Here is a 17,867-nt window from a genome sequence, read left to right on the forward strand (position 1 = left end):
TATTATTGTTATCTTTGTACTACATCAATAGCTTGTTTGACGCTGAAGATCTATTGTGTAGTGACCTCCAATAATGGAAAGTGAGAAAAAGCACAAGAAGCAAAACGAAGCTAGAAAACTTTTTTCAAGGTCACTCAAAGGATATCTGTAGGATTTTCCGAAACTGCAGTTCAGGCCTTATCTATTGGGCATTGCTTCCTTTATAGTTGTCAGCTTATCATGAAGCAGTATGTTAAGAAGCACTGCTCCTTTGACTGCAGCAAGGTTCACAGGTTCTTCACAGGAAGCGTTTGCAGGCTGTATACAGTGAGCATTTTTTTCTGTCATGTAACCAGACACATATCCATCAACTAATGAAACTGTGGGCCTCCTCTGGCACGTGGGATCTATACATCTCACTGCACATGGAGAAAGAACACTCCACCTGACTGGTGTTGCACTCATGTGAGGGGTCCATGATACCCTCACGCCATGTGCAGATGTGGGATGGACCTTTAGGAGACAGAAGCTAGCCTGGATTGCAACTGTAGGCCATAAAGTGTGATGAGCTGTAAGATTAGCTATGAAAGAGATGTTTTTATTCCCTTACCAGTGGACCTCTGAGACAGGATGTTTTTGTAGAAATCCTGTCTGCTGTAATTATTTTATTTCAGCCTTGGCAATGTACATATGGCCAGTTAAAACAAAAGCTAGGAAATATCTTTAGCAGACAAAGGCATTGATAGAGGAGTCCCTCTGTCTCTCTGTAAAATACCCAACTGCAAGTAAGAGCCGAGACTGTGTAACACCCAATCAGTAAGTCTGTCTTGAAAAAGACAACGTTTAAATAATCCAAGAGTCTTTCCTAGGTGATGTAAGGTCATCTCCAGAATGGGCAGCAATGAGAATTTTGACCACTTTTTATTAATTGAAATATTATTTCATATTTCACTCTATAATAGGATCATTCCCAAAGTGAACAGCTTTCTTGTAACTGTATGATTTTGGATGAGCTCTCTCTAGCAGACTGGTTCTTTCAAAATGAGTATCACTGAGTATAGAAAAATAGCATCCCAGGCTAGTTAATCTAAATGAGAAATCTTGAACCTGGGCCCACCTACAAGCCTCCAAACAAGCTACTGGCTTTGCACAGGTTTTTTTTCCTCCAGTCCAATTATTTTTGTCCTCAGAGACACCCATTAACTTAGAATAGTGCTGCTAGTTCTCCCTTTTTCTCATTAAGGCAGAAGGGACTCATTAAAAGATGTGTATAAGCCAAGGATGCCCCAGCCCTTCATTATGTGCAGTAATAATAGTTTTCACTGTACCTGTTAAGATATCTTAGCTATATAGACACATTTGCCTGTATTCTGCTGGTTTTGTGTCACCAAGTGTTACACTTTTAGGACTGTAGTCTTGCAAATGCTAACAAAATAACCCCTAAAAAGCCACACTATTCCCTTATACTTACCTATATTAAATGGCTTATACCACAAATAATCAATTTTTTTTCCTCTTTTTTAGAAAAGGAACTTAAAAATCCAAATTTCCTCTCCTTCCATCCCCCCTTCTTTTCTGTGCTCCAGAAGGACACAGCATTTTGTATACAGTACAGAGGAACATTTTTGTGGGAGGTACTTATTGAAATACTGGCAGCACATGACTAAGATTATAATGAGCACAGAAGTCCTTACACAAATGCTAAGAGGAAGTCAGCATAGTACAGAGTAACAGGCAGAGAAATAATTACTGAGGTTAGTTACAGAGTTCCTGTATGATGTTATTAGTTATGGCCCACCAAACTTTCGCAAAACAACTTGACTTAAAAGGAAATAAACACTAATGTCAGCCATTGTCTCAAGTCACAGACTAATAAAAAACAGTGACTCTTCATCATTCTGGAATTATTTCTTTTTTTTCTGTGTTTCATTTGGTGAAAGATGCCTCACAGTTTCCACGCATGAATGCAATAATAAAAAAATATGGATTCCTTTTTCTAGCTTTGTTTGGTTCATATACAATTCTGGAAAATATTCCTCTGTGGCTAGTACTCCCCTCAAGAAAATCAGTAATTTCTGAATGCAATACAGTAATCAAAGTCTAGCTTGCATAATCTTCCTTGTGCTTCTATTTTTAATTAGCTTAATTAATGAAGGAAAGGATCATAGCAAAGTTTAAAAGGTTTAAGTACCTACAAAGTACCTACCAACATTAAAATGACAGCATCCAAAATCTGAGTCTTCAAAATTATCTCTTTTTTTTTTTTTTTTTTCCTGTTGTTGGTTGGTTGGGAGTTTTTTTGTGTGTGTTTTGGTTGGTTTGGTTTGGGTTTGTTTGTTTGTTTGGGGGTTTTGTGGTTGTTTTGTTGGTTTTTTATTTTTTTTCAGACTGGTTTACTGTTTCCCCCTTCACTGTTACATTAACATGAAAACTCATTAAGATCACTTTAAAGGCAACACATAATACTATACCCCTGTCTTTGTCTTTCATTACTCTTCTGTTGCATCTGCACCTGCTTCTTCCTCTTTGCACATCTTGGATATTAATGTAAACAGTGAAAAAGCCACGCTATGGAGATTTGTAGTCTGATGCTGATAGGACGCAGCTGAAGGTCAGGACATAATTTAGACCAATATATTTGAACGGATTTATTACTGTGCTATTTGTAGTAACTGATCCAGAAACAGGCAGCATCAGTACTGTTATGCTAGGCATTGCATAAAGTCAGAGCAAAAAGCAGTTGTCAAGATGTTGAAGCAACCTCAGAATTCAACTGTAAAGGGCAGAGAGATGCTTTTCATCTATGCAGAAAGGTCACAGATGTCCACTAATTTACAACTGTCATGGTCCCTTTGATCATGATTGTTATTTTAATACCATTAGCCATCTGATTCTGCAACAACAGTTTGAGTACCATGGACCTAGTTCTCCCTCAAACAAGGACTGTACATACATGAATATTCATGATCTACTGCAGAGGACAAGTCAAGGTGATTGGCATGAAGTAAGGAACAGAAACTCGTGTGTTCTTGCCCCAGTCATTGTCCCAGCCATTGCTTACATTGGCTCCCCCTGTGATGTTGAACACAAAACAGTCAATATTTTCCTAAGTTCAGACTGACCCAACTACCTTGTTTGGAGCACTATCAGTTTGTCTGCTCCCATTACTCACTTGTCAGAGCTCACATAACTGTCAGTATAAATTATCAAGACGTACAAGCTCTTTCCAGAATTACCTGCTTTGCCAGGTGCTGAGTTATTCTGGAGTAGACCTGGGGTCCAAACATGCATCTCACTATCTTGCTACAAGTTGAATTGTTTTAATGGTCACCACCTTCTATTGGAAGAAACTTCTTTCAGACAATTGTGGTACCAGGTCTTCAACTGGGCGATGCAGCTGGAACAGTGCTCTCACTTTACAGATCCTCTGGAGAGACCCAGGGTGCTCCAGCACAGAGATTTGTCACACTGTTATATAAAAAATGCCCTCCTACTATTTACTTGCCATTAAGTTGCACTTCATTCAAGGCAAGTCAAGACAAAATTCAATGAAAGCACGTATTCATGTAACTCCAAAGTAGGCAACACAGTTGCACTTATTTATACAAGACAGCTGCAAATTTTAAAATAAACCAAACCCTAGTGTGCTTAATGGACTTAATAAATCAGAAATGTCTCTCTTTCTATACCCCTTATAACACTGGTCATATCTTACCAAGGTGATGTATGCCCCAACTTCTTACGGTTAGAGAGTTGATCATTAGACAGACCTCATCAGAAAGCACACCTGTGTCAGTGGGGCACGTTGACTTTTATAGCCAGTTTCCTCTTCAGTGCCTTTCAAGGGATTTGGATAGATGTAACTTTACTCTTTAAAACTCAAGGAGGAGATTTCCAACCGACCAGCTAAATGAGTCATTGCTCCTTAAAGGGTCAGTGCTCACAGGTGTATGACCCTTCTCTCTCCTTTGCAATTCTCTGACAAGTATCTGAAATTTACTAACCTGAAAGAAAACCATTTCTGGTTTTCCTAAATTAGTTTTCGACTGATTCAGTGAATTGAACTGGCTGCCTTTGGTGTCAGAGCACAGCTCAGCTGTCTTGTGAAATCCCACCTTGAATCCATTTCTTGGCCAGGAGATGACTGGCCATTCTGAAATAAAATAAACATGGTGTCATTTTCTTGGAGAAAATGACATGGGAAAAAGAAAAAAAACCCAAAAGATGCTAGGGTGATCAACAGTCTCTTTCTTTTAAGGATGCCACAACACATGCTAGTACAGGTATTGTGGCATGTAATTATAACCACTCAACTGGAAAACCTTGGCTTGGCTTCCTCTAGCTGAGCACCCTGCCACAGTTGCAGGGTTTGAAGCACCAGCTGCCCAGAAAAAACAGGAGGAGCAATGCTACACCAGGCATCTCAGCATTGCAGGACACAAAGTGAGCACACTGAGTTGGGAAGGTTAAGGAAGGAGCTACAGCCCTCCTAGGGCAGCACCATAAATCTGTGGTCGATTCGTTCAATACCAGAGGCTACCTTCAAAATTTTCCATTTCTTCAACTTTCTGCCTATAAAACAGATATAAAAGTTTGCTTATCAAGCTCACATGAGCAGTAATTATAAGTCAGATGCACAGCATCTGTGTATATCAGCCCAGCATCACTGATTTCAACATACACTAAATAAGGCTTGGATCCAAAGTTTTTGAAGTGGTAATAAATATATACAAATGATGTGACATTAAAAAACCCTTCTTTTAAATTAATTTTTAAAGTCTTGTTTGAAGTGGGCTTCAGTTTTACATCAGTGACAAAAAAAGAGCTAGCCACCCACTTCGCCATCCAAACCAGGACCAGGCTCTGCAGCACTCTGGAAGCTGTGCTGATTGCTGTCGGAATTTAACTGCAAAAGCCAGCAGGTATTTGGAGACATATTATAAATGGCTTACTTTCTTTTGCTGAGCTGCTTTTATATGGTTAGCTTCTTCTGGGACACATATATCTATGACACGGCCTAGGTAACTAACTGCAAAATGTCCATTTGATGTGAGCAGCAGAATGCCAAGAGCAGGGTAAACTGGATATGATTTAAAAGCAATGTCCCTGAGGGCAAAGCACACTAATTATTTTTCAGCAGCACTCTATTTGTTCAACTGTGAGCTCTTTTCTTTCCAAAATATTCACTGATCATAAACTTAAACTGCTGGGATCTTTTTCTCTCCTCTTACTTTTATATTGTAAAATTACCTGAAAATATGTTTTAAATGGTAATGAAAAAATATTGGCACTTACTCAACTGCCTAAAGTGTGTAGAGTATGGTTCTCAAGAAGGATAAAACAACATCCAGTGTAGAGTGTGAGCAGAAAATATTAGCACCACTCGTTGCGCTCTTGACACCTGGGCCTCAGACTAAGCCTTTTGCACACGGCTGGAATATACCCTGGATGCTCACCATCTTCAGATGTTTCATTCACTGTGTGATGGCATTTGCCAGGCAATAAATAAAAGGAAGAAATGCTTCTCTCTCTCTTCAAACAGGTGCCTTTGCAGAGAGAAAAAACACTAAGAAATACATAACAATTTTCAGAGATGTCCAGTTTGGCATAATTTTAACATCCTGGTTTAGGAAGGGGTATCACCTACCCCTTCATGGACTTTAAATGACAGTTTAGTTTTGCACCATAACAGACCATAACAGTAACAGTAACAGTTGTTCATTCTCAAGTCAACTGAGGCCTAACTGTGCACGCGCCATATGGCCCCAGTAAGACTTTCCAGCCTAATTAAAAAGGAAAGCAAGCAGAACATATTGTTTGTATATTCTTTATTATAAATAGGGATGTAAAGTTGTTTAGACACAGATCAGAAATTTTCTAAGCACTGGAGGATATGCTATTTTATGTTGTAACTAAGCCAAATGACCTCACTAGAGTTTTCACTGTTCATATCTGCAATGAATTGGACTCTTTTGGGCAAGTGTCTTTTTTTCTTCTTTTAATGAAAACCACAAGTAACCTAAGCCAAATCACCGAGCCAGATTCCACCTCAGAGTGCTGACTTATCATTTAAAATTGTTTATTGAGCAACACAGATATAAAATGCTACAAGCTCATAACATTAGTATTTTATGCTCAGAGACTACTGTACAAATTTTAAGACACCCAAAACTATACCTGCAACACCCCTGGTGGTTAAAACTGCCAGCTACCTCCCATTAAGCTAGTTCTAAGTAGCAGCTCAGCCCAACCTCAGCCCTTTAGCTTTGCCATGTTAAATGTGTCAACATCATTCCTCTGTTTCTAAAAAGAATTTTGCTTTGCCCTATAAGCAAAGTAGGGCAAGAAACCTCTCCTATAGTATGAAGATCTTCACACCCACCTTCAAAACACATAATGAGAAATGCATAATTAAGAAGATGAACACCAGACTTCTGTAGTGAGGAGGCAGAGATCCAGTTAAAACAGTTCAGAATACCAGTAACAACTACTCAGTTCAGGATGATGTTGACTTTTTGAAAAAGGACCATGGGCCATATGTTTTCTTATGAACAAGTTTGTTTTTCTTTTCTTTCTTTCTTCCATGCAAAGAAGGTCAACCTGACTAAACTATCATGAACTTGTTCAGAAAGGGGGAAGTAAAAAACTATCTAACACTTCAAAATATCCACAGATCTTTAGAATACCAGTGTTAACTCTCTTAAGCTTGCTATTTTAGACTGCTTAGGTCAAATATTCATGTCCTTGTCATGTTACTGTTTGACCATGTATTTCTTCACATAAAGATCCACTTACTCCATTTTACCATTTTTTTTAACTTCTAAAATTTTTCTTAATTTTAACAAGAATTTTCATTATATTATATTTCATTTAGATTGATGCATTTATTACATAAAACCAAGGTGATAAATACTGTTCTGTTTACATGATTAAGAGAAAATGATACTCTGGAACAAACAGGATTTGAAAAAAATTTGATGAACTGGTTGAATGTGCATTATTTGTAAGAAATAGTCAGTTTTAGCAATGACTACTGCACTCTTTAAGATCAACTTTTACACATTACTTACGGGGAAGAAAGTAAAGAAACTGAAGTTCAAGGTAATTAAGGGATGATGGAATTATGATGGAAACTTTTCTGTCATGTATCCTTTCTTAGTCCAGTTTAATAAGATGACAAGAATCCTTATCAACAATAATATAGAGCTGGCTATTTTTCATTACTCTAGCGAATGAAATGTCACATCAAATGAAATAGTGGGAAAGATGTCAATACAATAATTCTAGCCAAAAGTCATTGCAGCTACAGTGTAACTAAAATAAAGGGTTAGTTGTTCCTTTGCTCATTCTTGCTATTTCAGTCAGCTTTTAAATCTGGTAGTCATTATATGTAGATAGAAAAGTAAGCCTCTTTCTGTACTTTCTTATTTGAAAAACGCTGTAGCAGAGCTAAGAAACAGCACAAAACTTGAATCAGACTTAGCAGAATGACTAAATGTGCCCGTATATGTGTACAATGGTTTTAAAATATGGCTGTAGTCTCTGGAGAGGTGAAATGAGCAGAGGTGACTGAAATGCATTTCAGAATGGACGGACTTCGATATCAAGTTTTTTGAAGACAGTTCGTTCAGTAACTTGCTTACGTTCTAGGATTTTTCATTGTGTTGTCATGGTGTTTTTATCTGGCTGTTGAGCCACAAGTACAGGGTACAAGCTACACATGATTTCTAGTTGTATGGTACTTTGTCAGACTCACTGATCTGAAGAGTCAGTATCAGTATGTTAAGTAATAACACAAATTTGATGTTGATTGATATTTTGCTGCATCTGAAGGAAAACCTAGCCTGTTACTATGTGGTCAATTCCCCAAGTGCAAGGAGCCTTGCCTTCTTTTTGTGGTATAAAGTGCATTCAGACTACACTCATAACCTCATAAGTGCCCCGAGCCACAGATGTTTTATGGGACCTCTCAAAAAGGAGACAGTGGAGAATATGTTTTATCTGTTTGGGTTGAAATGGAAGCATACACTTCTGGCACCACCAAAGACAAGAAGCCAAGTCCTGCTGTTCAGTGTGTCCACTTTGTGCTGCTCTCCTCATCAGCTTCTTATTTCAGAAGAAATACAATAGAAAGGCATAAATACAGCTTCTGCAATGAATTAGACATATTTCTTATATACAATTTCTTATTCTACAATTCACTCCAGAATCTTTTGCTTTTGATAAGGAAAATCTATACTTTCAAATAAGACAGTACTTTGAAAGCTTTCTACATATGTATTTCAATACAGCACTTGTTATGATTGAGAAGCCTGGACGACCAATGTGATTTTTAGAGGACTAATCAATGCCTCATATTCAATGTACATATATATGTGTATGTGTGCACATTAAGTTGAGCGTTACTGAATAAATGATTCAAAAACAGGTATTGAACAAGTGCTTATGGTTTGGATCATACTCATTGGGACCACCACCAGAAAAATATTTTATACGCTTCTGTATCAACAATCTGCTTCTTAAGGCACAGAGAAGTACTTTCGATAACAAAAGCAAACGAAAAAGAGACATTCCTAGTGTGTAAGACACAGGTAGCCTAAGTACTCAGGAAAAGCCAGAATTTAAGGTAGTTATAATGCTGCTACAAACTATGGATCAACCCTTCTGATTTCAAAGAATCTATGTTGACTTTCAGTAAGTGAGAAGCAAACCTCAGGACTTTTTTCTTTTCTTTCATTCTTTAAGAAGCATCAAAAATTTTTAATAATTGTCAGCAAGGAAGCCATGGCTTTGGAGCATCCTTGCCCCCAGGCTACTATGGAAATACAAAGCCAGAAGGTCTTGAGTTGTTTTACACTGCAAGTAAACTCATTCTAACAGGGGCTTTTGAACACATTAACCAGTGTGATGACTTTTGCTGCCTTCTCCATCAGTTTTGGTGCTGTTTCTGAAGAGAAACGCTGGGAGCATGAGAGTTATGTCCCTAAGAGACAGGAGGAGAGGGACACAGGTGACCCCCCTGTACCATATATGATTTGCCTGACACCAAGTGTTCGTGTGGCAGGAATTACAGTGGCCACGTGCCAGCAAGCAACTACAGTCATTAATCTTTATTTTTAAAACTGTATGGTGCAAACATGACTTTTTTTTTTTGTCTTGCGCTGACTTTGAGCAGTATCATTTTTTTTTGGTGAACAGTTGGCAAAGGGCAGAGACTCAAACAAGATGTTGCACACAGGTAATGATATCTTCATGTCATTTGCTGGAGAACAACACTGATGAAGTTTCTGAGTACGCTCATTCTCAGACCTACTGTTTATGCTGAAGGAAAACAAATGGATGACTAATGAGACTCATTGCACTGTGTGTGAAATAATGTAATAAAATTACAGCGAGCCAGAGGTCCCACTGGAACAGTAGGCTCCACAATCAGCTAAGGCATCCAATGGGAACCAGGAGGACCATGCAAACTATTCAATGGCAAAGATACTGTGTGAGCACAAAAACACATTATTCAGTTGCTCTAGTGTTCAGACTGTAAGTGCATAAGATAAGAAACTGTATGTGCTTCATTAGAGTTATATACATGAGTCAAGGCTAAAGCAGAATTGCAATGTCTAGAGAGCAGAACAGGTCAATTAAGCCTAACTAGCATGAACAGAACAATTGGGAGGTAGTTTTGGGATGCGAGGCCACTTGTACCTGGGTAATTGCATCAGTAATACCAGAATTGGCTGAGTTTGCCTAAGGTCTTCTAAATACTGTATTTAGATGTGCATATAGCCGAACTGGGACCAGTGAGGAAAAAGTTAGGAGCAGGATGGTAGGTAGGGTGGTGAAAAAAGATAATAAAAAAGAATAAATAGTAGACTTGAGTAGAGAATAGAGAGGGGTGGTACCTTCTGACAGCAGGAAAGCAGATGACTAGTGGTGGTGAAAATGACCTGCACACCCAAGACCCATTGGATGCTGGGAAGAACTCCCCAGAAAATCCATGGGGCTCCCCATCAAGTGTAACCCAAAAGACTTGGCATGACAGGTCAGGAACAGAATTGCACCCTAATACTAAATAGAGAAGGGTAAAGAATTGTGCTTGTGTGTGGCTTGCAAGGTTTCTCCATAGCAGTGCAACTGTGACTTACTACTCCCAGTAATATGGGATGTTTTTTAGATAATTAAGGAATTAGTACTTTCTTGGTGGTGTGTTGCTTATATTAATAAGCATCATGACCATCTAAATCAGTTACCTCTCAAGTCTCCAGTCTAAAAGGTTATAGTCAGCTCTTGGCAGTTATAGTTGCTTTCTATATTAACTAGGGAGAGCCTAAGGCATAGTTATCAATTCTCACAATCTTAACCCTCTTTAAACCTCCAGTTTCTTGAAGTTTGTGATTAAGAAAATCTCAGTTTACATTTTCTTTTAGGAATTTCTGTACAAGTGATTGCAAATGGGAGGGTACAAAATATATCTGAAATGTATATCTAAAATCTCAGAAGCCAGAAGGTAAATATAAAGCATTTAAAATGTATTTTACAACCTCTTTTTTTCCAGATAATCTCACATTTTTCTGAGGTTTGTCTTACAATTATGAAACTCTTGTGAAAGACAAGTGTTAGTACAGACAACACTTGACACTTCTGATATTCTCTTAGATATCTTCTCTTTCTGCTGCATGCTGAGAAAAGATAATGAAGGAGCCTCATAATTGTTAAATAATTTTGGTGAACTTTCAGATACATTTTTAGAATTGATGAAGCAACATAAGTGACACTTGCCTAGAAGCCATTGAAAATAATTTCTCAAGTGGAGACTATCAATCATCACAAGAAATGAAAAAATAGCTGTAAGACACAAGAATGCTGTCTGATAAATCAGAATACAATTGCAAATGAGAGATTTGTATCTAACAAAAACAGCCACTTTGGCAGCTATGGTAGAAAGATAGATTTGAATTCAGCATTGAATTACTGGAGTGTATCAGCTCAAGCAGCAGAAGTGAATGTGTAAACAGAGAGATGAAGAGTTTTAATAAACTAATCCTTATAATAACCCGCAAATTTTCTTTAATACGATTAAAGACACAAGAGAGAATGATACATCTGGACAAAAATAGAAACTTAATTTTAGAACCCTAAATCCATATTAAAGGTGCCTGTGGGTGGAATTCTCAAAAGTGACAGAAAAAAAACCCAACAAAAAACCCTGAAGTTAATTTTTTTTCTTCTATGGTAACAGTGATTTAAAATATGGCTTCTTAATTTTTATTGATACTGCTTTTTAGATCATTACTATTCCTTAATAATATTTTAAAATATTTGATTACATTGTATTAAGCTTTTAGTTACCTTTAGAAAAAATATTCTGACTGGGTAAATTGGAAATCAGTATAATGAGTGAGTTCTATATTTCTCAGAGTTTTGATTCAAATCTTTAAAATCATGGATCGTCTTGTTACAGTTTCATTACGACAATTAAAATAATCAGGTTGCCATGCAATACATTTCTACATTTTAATGAAATTAAATGGAAAATGACAGACTCCTATGATAAAAGAAAAAGCTCATCTTTAGCATCCTTCATCCTCCCCAGTTTCCTTCTGATGAGCCAAGCTTTACAGATGAGGAATAAGCCATTCCAGATGCCTAATTATCCTCACAGTTCATTCAGTCTTTGAGCTGCTCTGCAAGACTACCAATAATGGAATCAGTTTTGACAGTGATTTTTTGCTTAACAGTGATGTTAAGCTGATTATAATGCTGAAGACTGGACTGAACACACACATGCATTTTAAACCAGCCATTTAATAGGGTTAGGCACAGCTTTAACATGGATGATTTACTTAATAAAAACTCTTACAGAGAAATCTTCCCCTCTCCCAATTATTGAACTTTTTAGGACAAAATTAGGAAACATTTAGGACAAATTTAGGAAAATTACAATGACGGGTAAGAAAAATCCTCCTGAAGTATCGGAATATTTTTTGACATTTTCTAAACAGAAACAAATTGGCTAATTTAGGTATTAATTGGAGAAACACAACTTTCAAAAGTGGAAAATAAGTGAAAATGAAATGCAGAGGGTTTTTTTTCTTTTTGTGAAAGTTATTAGCTTTATCTAGAAAAAAAGTATTTTGAGTCTACCTGATGATGCTATTTGATCAGTCACTGAAAACACAATAAACCAACCACAGAATGATTTGTACAGCTTCGCTGGAAAAATGCTGGGATCCTGGAGCCAGAAGGCAGTCCATTGCATTCTGCATCAAGTATGCGAGCCTGGTCCTACTTCTGGGCTTTTAAACTTGTCAGGAGATCGCAAAAGTGAGAGTTTTACCAGTGCAGTGTCAGAATACAGCTTGCATCGCTAATGCAAGATCTCTGTCTCACCCATTTAGAAGGAAAGGATAAGATTTTTCTCTAATGTCTGTAACATCCTCCCTTTCCAAAAGACAGCCCCAAGGTAACCACTGCACCTCATTTCTATTTTTAAATCCTCTCCTGTAATGGTAAAGGAAGCATTTACACAGTGCACTGCAGCATTCAGTAAGTAGGGGTGATCAGGAAGGGTGATGCTGTCTCAGCTCGAGGGTCTGTATTACAGTATTGATTTAACTGCACAAGGTTAACACTGAGCCAGCCCTTCTGTTCTGTACTCATTTTTCAGATCTTTAACTGTACCAGAATTTGTGTCTAAGCTGAGACCTATCTCCATGACTTATGCTGTAGAAATTGCTTACATTAAGTATCACGTCCCACACTTCTGAAGGAGAGTTTATAAAGAGCTCTTTGAATGCACTGGATTCATCAAAATACAGCGATCCCTTCTAAACTGAAGACTGAGATGTTCAAGATGGACTAATGACTTGAACTAGCAGTTTTTGAATGACCAGTTTGAGACAAATTTAAGGGATTGCGTTTCAGAAAATGTTCTTTTAAAATTGGGCAATTCAAGTCTTTCTTCTGATAAAAAGCTTGATCAGGATCAGTGGTTTGGGCCACTCTATATCGGTGACATGAAGTCGTTTACTGTTCTTCTGTGCCTTAAGCTATTATGAGAATCTAACTATTGTTCTTTTGAGTTTTAACACATTCCTTCGCTTAAGCATTGAACCAATAAAGAGTTTGCAGAATGTTTTGTTAGGTTAAATTATCACCCAGTATTAAGTTCCTAGAAGGCATTATACTGACCACCTTTTTGAAACCCTTCAGATCGCCTTTTAGTAGTCTTGTTCTTGACCATCTAATAAATAATACCTCTTTTCACAACACTTTAAGAAATGGGAAGTTAGATTTATCTTTATTTTACGGTTGGAAAACTGATTTACCTGAGGCTAAATATGAATCCTGGAGCAGAGGAATGCATCAAAGTTGTGTCTCCCATTTCCCTGTCAGCCTAAAGCCTGGGATAGCCTTCATTTCCTTATTCTGCTCTTATACTACTGGAAAGGGAATGGCACTCTCTGTTTCATTATTTCAACAGTTACCAGACATACAGGCTGAATACCTAGTGTTTGACAGTGAGGATGTAGTGGTTTTTATCCCTTCAGCAGCTTTTTCTGTTATTCTAGAGAAGTAGCATAGTAATGGTAGAAAGATGCAGGAGACAAACTCTTTGCCTTTGCTCTTGACAAACTGTGAGTCAGGCTAAATGGCAGTTTCATTTTCCTCACTGCAAAAAGGGTATTAACCAAATTACAAGTGTGTTAAGAAGATTCCGAGCACAATTCAGCTTAACTTTCATTGAAATAAAATATTTTATGCTTGTCTTTAAAATGCTTTGCTAAATTGACCCTTGACCATCAAATCTGTAGTATTCACTACAATGGTGAAGTATTTATATAGCACTGTATATAAACCTTAAACTGCCATGTTTCTAAATATTTTAATACAAAATTAATTTGTAACACCAAAATGAAAAAGTAATTGATTCTTGCAGATGCATTTATATTGGGCTCAGAAAAAGAATCACAAATAAAATATTTGGGCATTATATAAAAGACATTTTGCTTGATAAAAATCTCTAGCTGTCAAACTAGTATGTTCCATTAAGTTTTTCAGCCTTCACTGTGCGTAAAATTTTGTAGAATGGCTGTCAAAAAATATGAAAAAAATATTCTGTCTAGTTTGAGTTGATATCATTCTAATTGGGTAAGTAAATATTGAAACTACTGTTTTTAGGGAAGATATGACTATCGCCAATAACAATTACTTTGGGAAACTTTACTTCTGCTTGATTACTTAAAAAGAATGCAATTAGAGTCCTGCAATTATTCTAAGCATCACTGTAGCAGTAGAAACAATTAAGTACTACGTTTTCTTTTTCCCTGCTCTATTTTTCAGTTGCACCTCAATTAAAAAAATATGCTAATTTAAAGGACACTGCCAGTGTCCTCACTTTCCACTTGCATCAACGCTCCTACCAGCAGAATACTCAGCTGTGTTAAAAGGGAACATAATTTAAAAGTTTATATATCTCCTACTGATAATTGCTCAGTTTTATTGTGATACAGTGTGTTGTAATATATTACTATGGCAGGAGCAGTCAGAACACCTGGGTGAACTTGACTTGCAGGAGAAAATGTGCAGGTTCGTTAACAGGAGCAACCTACTAGTAAGCATGAACCCACTGCTGAGAAGGCTGTGCAATCTCCACTTTTAAAATGCCACAAACCTGGCTGGTCCCACCGTGGTTCCTGGAGCAGAGGAATGGTGTAGATGGCCTTTTCAGACCTCTTCCAATCCTGCTTTTCCATAGTCCTATGATTTCTTGACATATGAGTCTATAAATGACTGGCCTTTTAAATTTTAAGACAAGCAAAGACACTCTGGAGTGAATATCCACTTGCCTCTAATCCAAGAACCACATTTTTGTTTTCCAAAACTATCCCATCTGTATTCATTACATGAGCACACAATTAGAGTGGTTTGAAAAAGGCTGAAATCCAAAGCACCTTCCCAGCTAACCCAAAAGAGAAGCTGCAGTTTTGACAAGAGATGGGAAAGATGTTTCCTCTACCATATTTTAAAAATAATTTTATAGCAGCTTGCTCTTCTGGTTTACCAGATTATATATTAAGAAAAAGGAATCAGGTGTCATAATATGCTTTTTTTGCTAGTACATGGGCTGGTATTTTTTAAGAGTGAGAGGCGACATCTAGCTGTTTGCTTGGACTACTCTCTCTATACCCATATATCTGCTGTCTCTTAGACATCTAAATGCTATGTTGCTAGCTCCTCTAGGACAAGGATATCTTTCTGTTATAAATATGGAATATCTAGTACAGCGTTTGATTGCCTTGATGGATTAATCACTGGATTTCCTAGATGCTACAGTAACATAAAGAACAGCAATGATAATCACAGAATCCCAGAATCCCAGGTTGGAAGAGACCTCAGGGATCATCTAGTCCAACCTTTCTAGCAAGAGCACAGTCTAGACAAGATGGCCCAGCACCCTGTCCAGATGACTCTTGAAGGTGTCCAACGTGGCCGAGTCAACCACTTTCCTGGGGAGATTATTCCAATGGTTGACTGTTCTCAATGTGAAAAATTTCCCTCTTGTGTCCAATTGGAATCTCCCCGAGAGCAACTTGTGTCCATTCCCCCTTGTCCTCTCCATGTGACTCCATGTAAAAAGGGAGTCTCCATCTTCTTTGTAGCTACCCCTTAAGTACTGGCACATGGTGATGAGATCCCCTCTGAGCCTCCTTTTCTCGAGGCTGAACAAACCCAGCTCTCCCAGCCTATCCTCATATGGCAGCTTCCCAGTCCTCCTTTGATCATCTTGGTGGCCCTTCTCTGCACCCCTTCCAGCCTGTCCACATCCTTTTTGTATAGCAGGGACCAGAACGGGACATGGTACTCCAGGTGTGGCCTGACAAGCGCTGAGTAGAGCGGGATAATGACTTCTTTCTCTCTGCTGGTGATGCCCTTTTTGATGCAACCCAGCATCCTGTTGGCCTTCTTGGCCGCAGCAGCACACTGTTCACTTATGTTGAGCTTCCTGTCCACCAGGACCCCCAGGTCCCTTTCCACAGAGCTGCTCTCCAGCCAGGTGGATCCCAGTCTGTGCGTCACTCCTGGATTGGTTTTCCCAGGTGCATGATCTTACACTTCTCCTTGTTGAACTTCATAAGGTTCTTGCTGGCCCACTCTTCCAGCCTATCCAGATCTTTCTGCAGAGCAGCTCTCCCTTCTAGGGTGTCTACTTCCCCGCTCAATTTGGTGTCAGCCGCAAAAGACTAGTTCCTCAGTACTGCAGCTGATAATTAAGTGAAGTTTGCACATTTTAAGCAAGTTTCCTAATCTCTGCCTTATTTTCATATTTAGTATCGTCTTTGATCATGTTATTATACATCTTTCTTCACCTTATTACAGATCAGATAATCTTTATGCAGTGAAAATCCTTTAACAGTGCTGGCATGCCATGGTACAGTTATGAGGTTGGTTGTGACTAGAACTGGCATGGACAGGCAAGCACAAAGAACCTTAAAAGCTCTCTTGTATTCTTTACTGACATTTTGCTTTCATGTATGATTTTTTATATATGTAGGTTCCTACCATTTCTGATCAATTATTTGGCTTCTTGTCACTGGAAGATGGTGAACTAGTCTCAATTAGACATGTATCGGTTAGTTTTTGGCATTCCCACATAGACATGAAATGAGTACAGAAAGTAGCGTTGCATTCCCCAGGAACACAAGTTCCTGCAGACACATTATACTCATTCTCCATACTGGCCTGAACAGGCTATCAATGAGCTCTGGAAGACAGAGCAAAGCTGAGGTGTGAGTACCACAATAAACAGCTTATTTCTCCAACATGATGGACATCTGTAAAACAATGGAAAAGTCCATCTATGCAAGAGTCACAGATTTATGGGGTAGTTCTACCTTTTCCAGAGTGCCTATGCATAAGACCAAAAATAAAATAAAATATAACCTGAATCTAAAATACCCCCTCACTCCCCCAATCCCCCTAAAATAAATGCAGAAAAAAAAAATCTGTCAAAACCCAACTCTATAGAATTCAGGTCTTCCTATGCAGAGACTACGAAACAGAACAAGCTGCAGTTATTATGTAACTTAATGTTAAAGAATTCGTGTACCAACCTCAGTGCAACTTTCCTTAGGAGACGTTTCTCAAGTTGCAGAAAACTTTTTTGGTCGAAACAACGGAGCTGTCTTGCAGTTTGGACATTTAGGTGAGAAACAAGAAACCTTGGGTTCAAAGTCAAAGGTGTCATAAATCAGACCAGGAAATCTGAGTCATATTGGCTGTTTGTGCCTTCATGACCCATGTGTAACCTGTGTTTCCTTACAACCAAAGTCTTTAGTACTCTGTGTTAAATCTCATAATCCAGTATTTCGGAGGTGGGAGAGAAACCTTAGGAAAGTTTTGGTTTCATCCTGTTGCTGATCAGTACATTTTTTAGAACTGACATGTAATTCTATAAGGCAGAAATAGCATTTTACCAGTAGCAGGAGTAAAAACAAGGGTGGGAACACGAACAACTCGGCAGTGCAAGATTCAGATCTGGGCGATGTACCTGCCCACTGCTGTGCGATACTAAAATGCCCGGACAAGGGTTTTTAATGAAAACCCTAACTGAGGGTCTCTGGCATACCACATAATAACAATTCTCCTGTGATTTTGTGCAAAATGCCAAATTCATCTGCATTCTTCAGGTTTGCCGTCTACGGTAGATTTTCTTTTCAGTTAGATTACCAAAGCCACTGCATAAAGTAATATATTATTTTAATGGCTTCTGCAACACATTAATGATAGCTCTTCAACTTCTTATAGAGGCTGTTCTCTGCCCATACTCTATTTTGTTGAATTTGTCATTTTATAACCACAGTAAACCACAAAAGCATACTTCAAATTAT

The sequence above is a fragment of the Phalacrocorax carbo genome, chromosome 2 (genome assembly GCF_963921805.1).
Source record: "Phalacrocorax carbo chromosome 2, bPhaCar2.1, whole genome shotgun sequence".
NCBI lineage: Eukaryota > Metazoa > Chordata > Aves > Suliformes > Phalacrocoracidae > Phalacrocorax > Phalacrocorax carbo.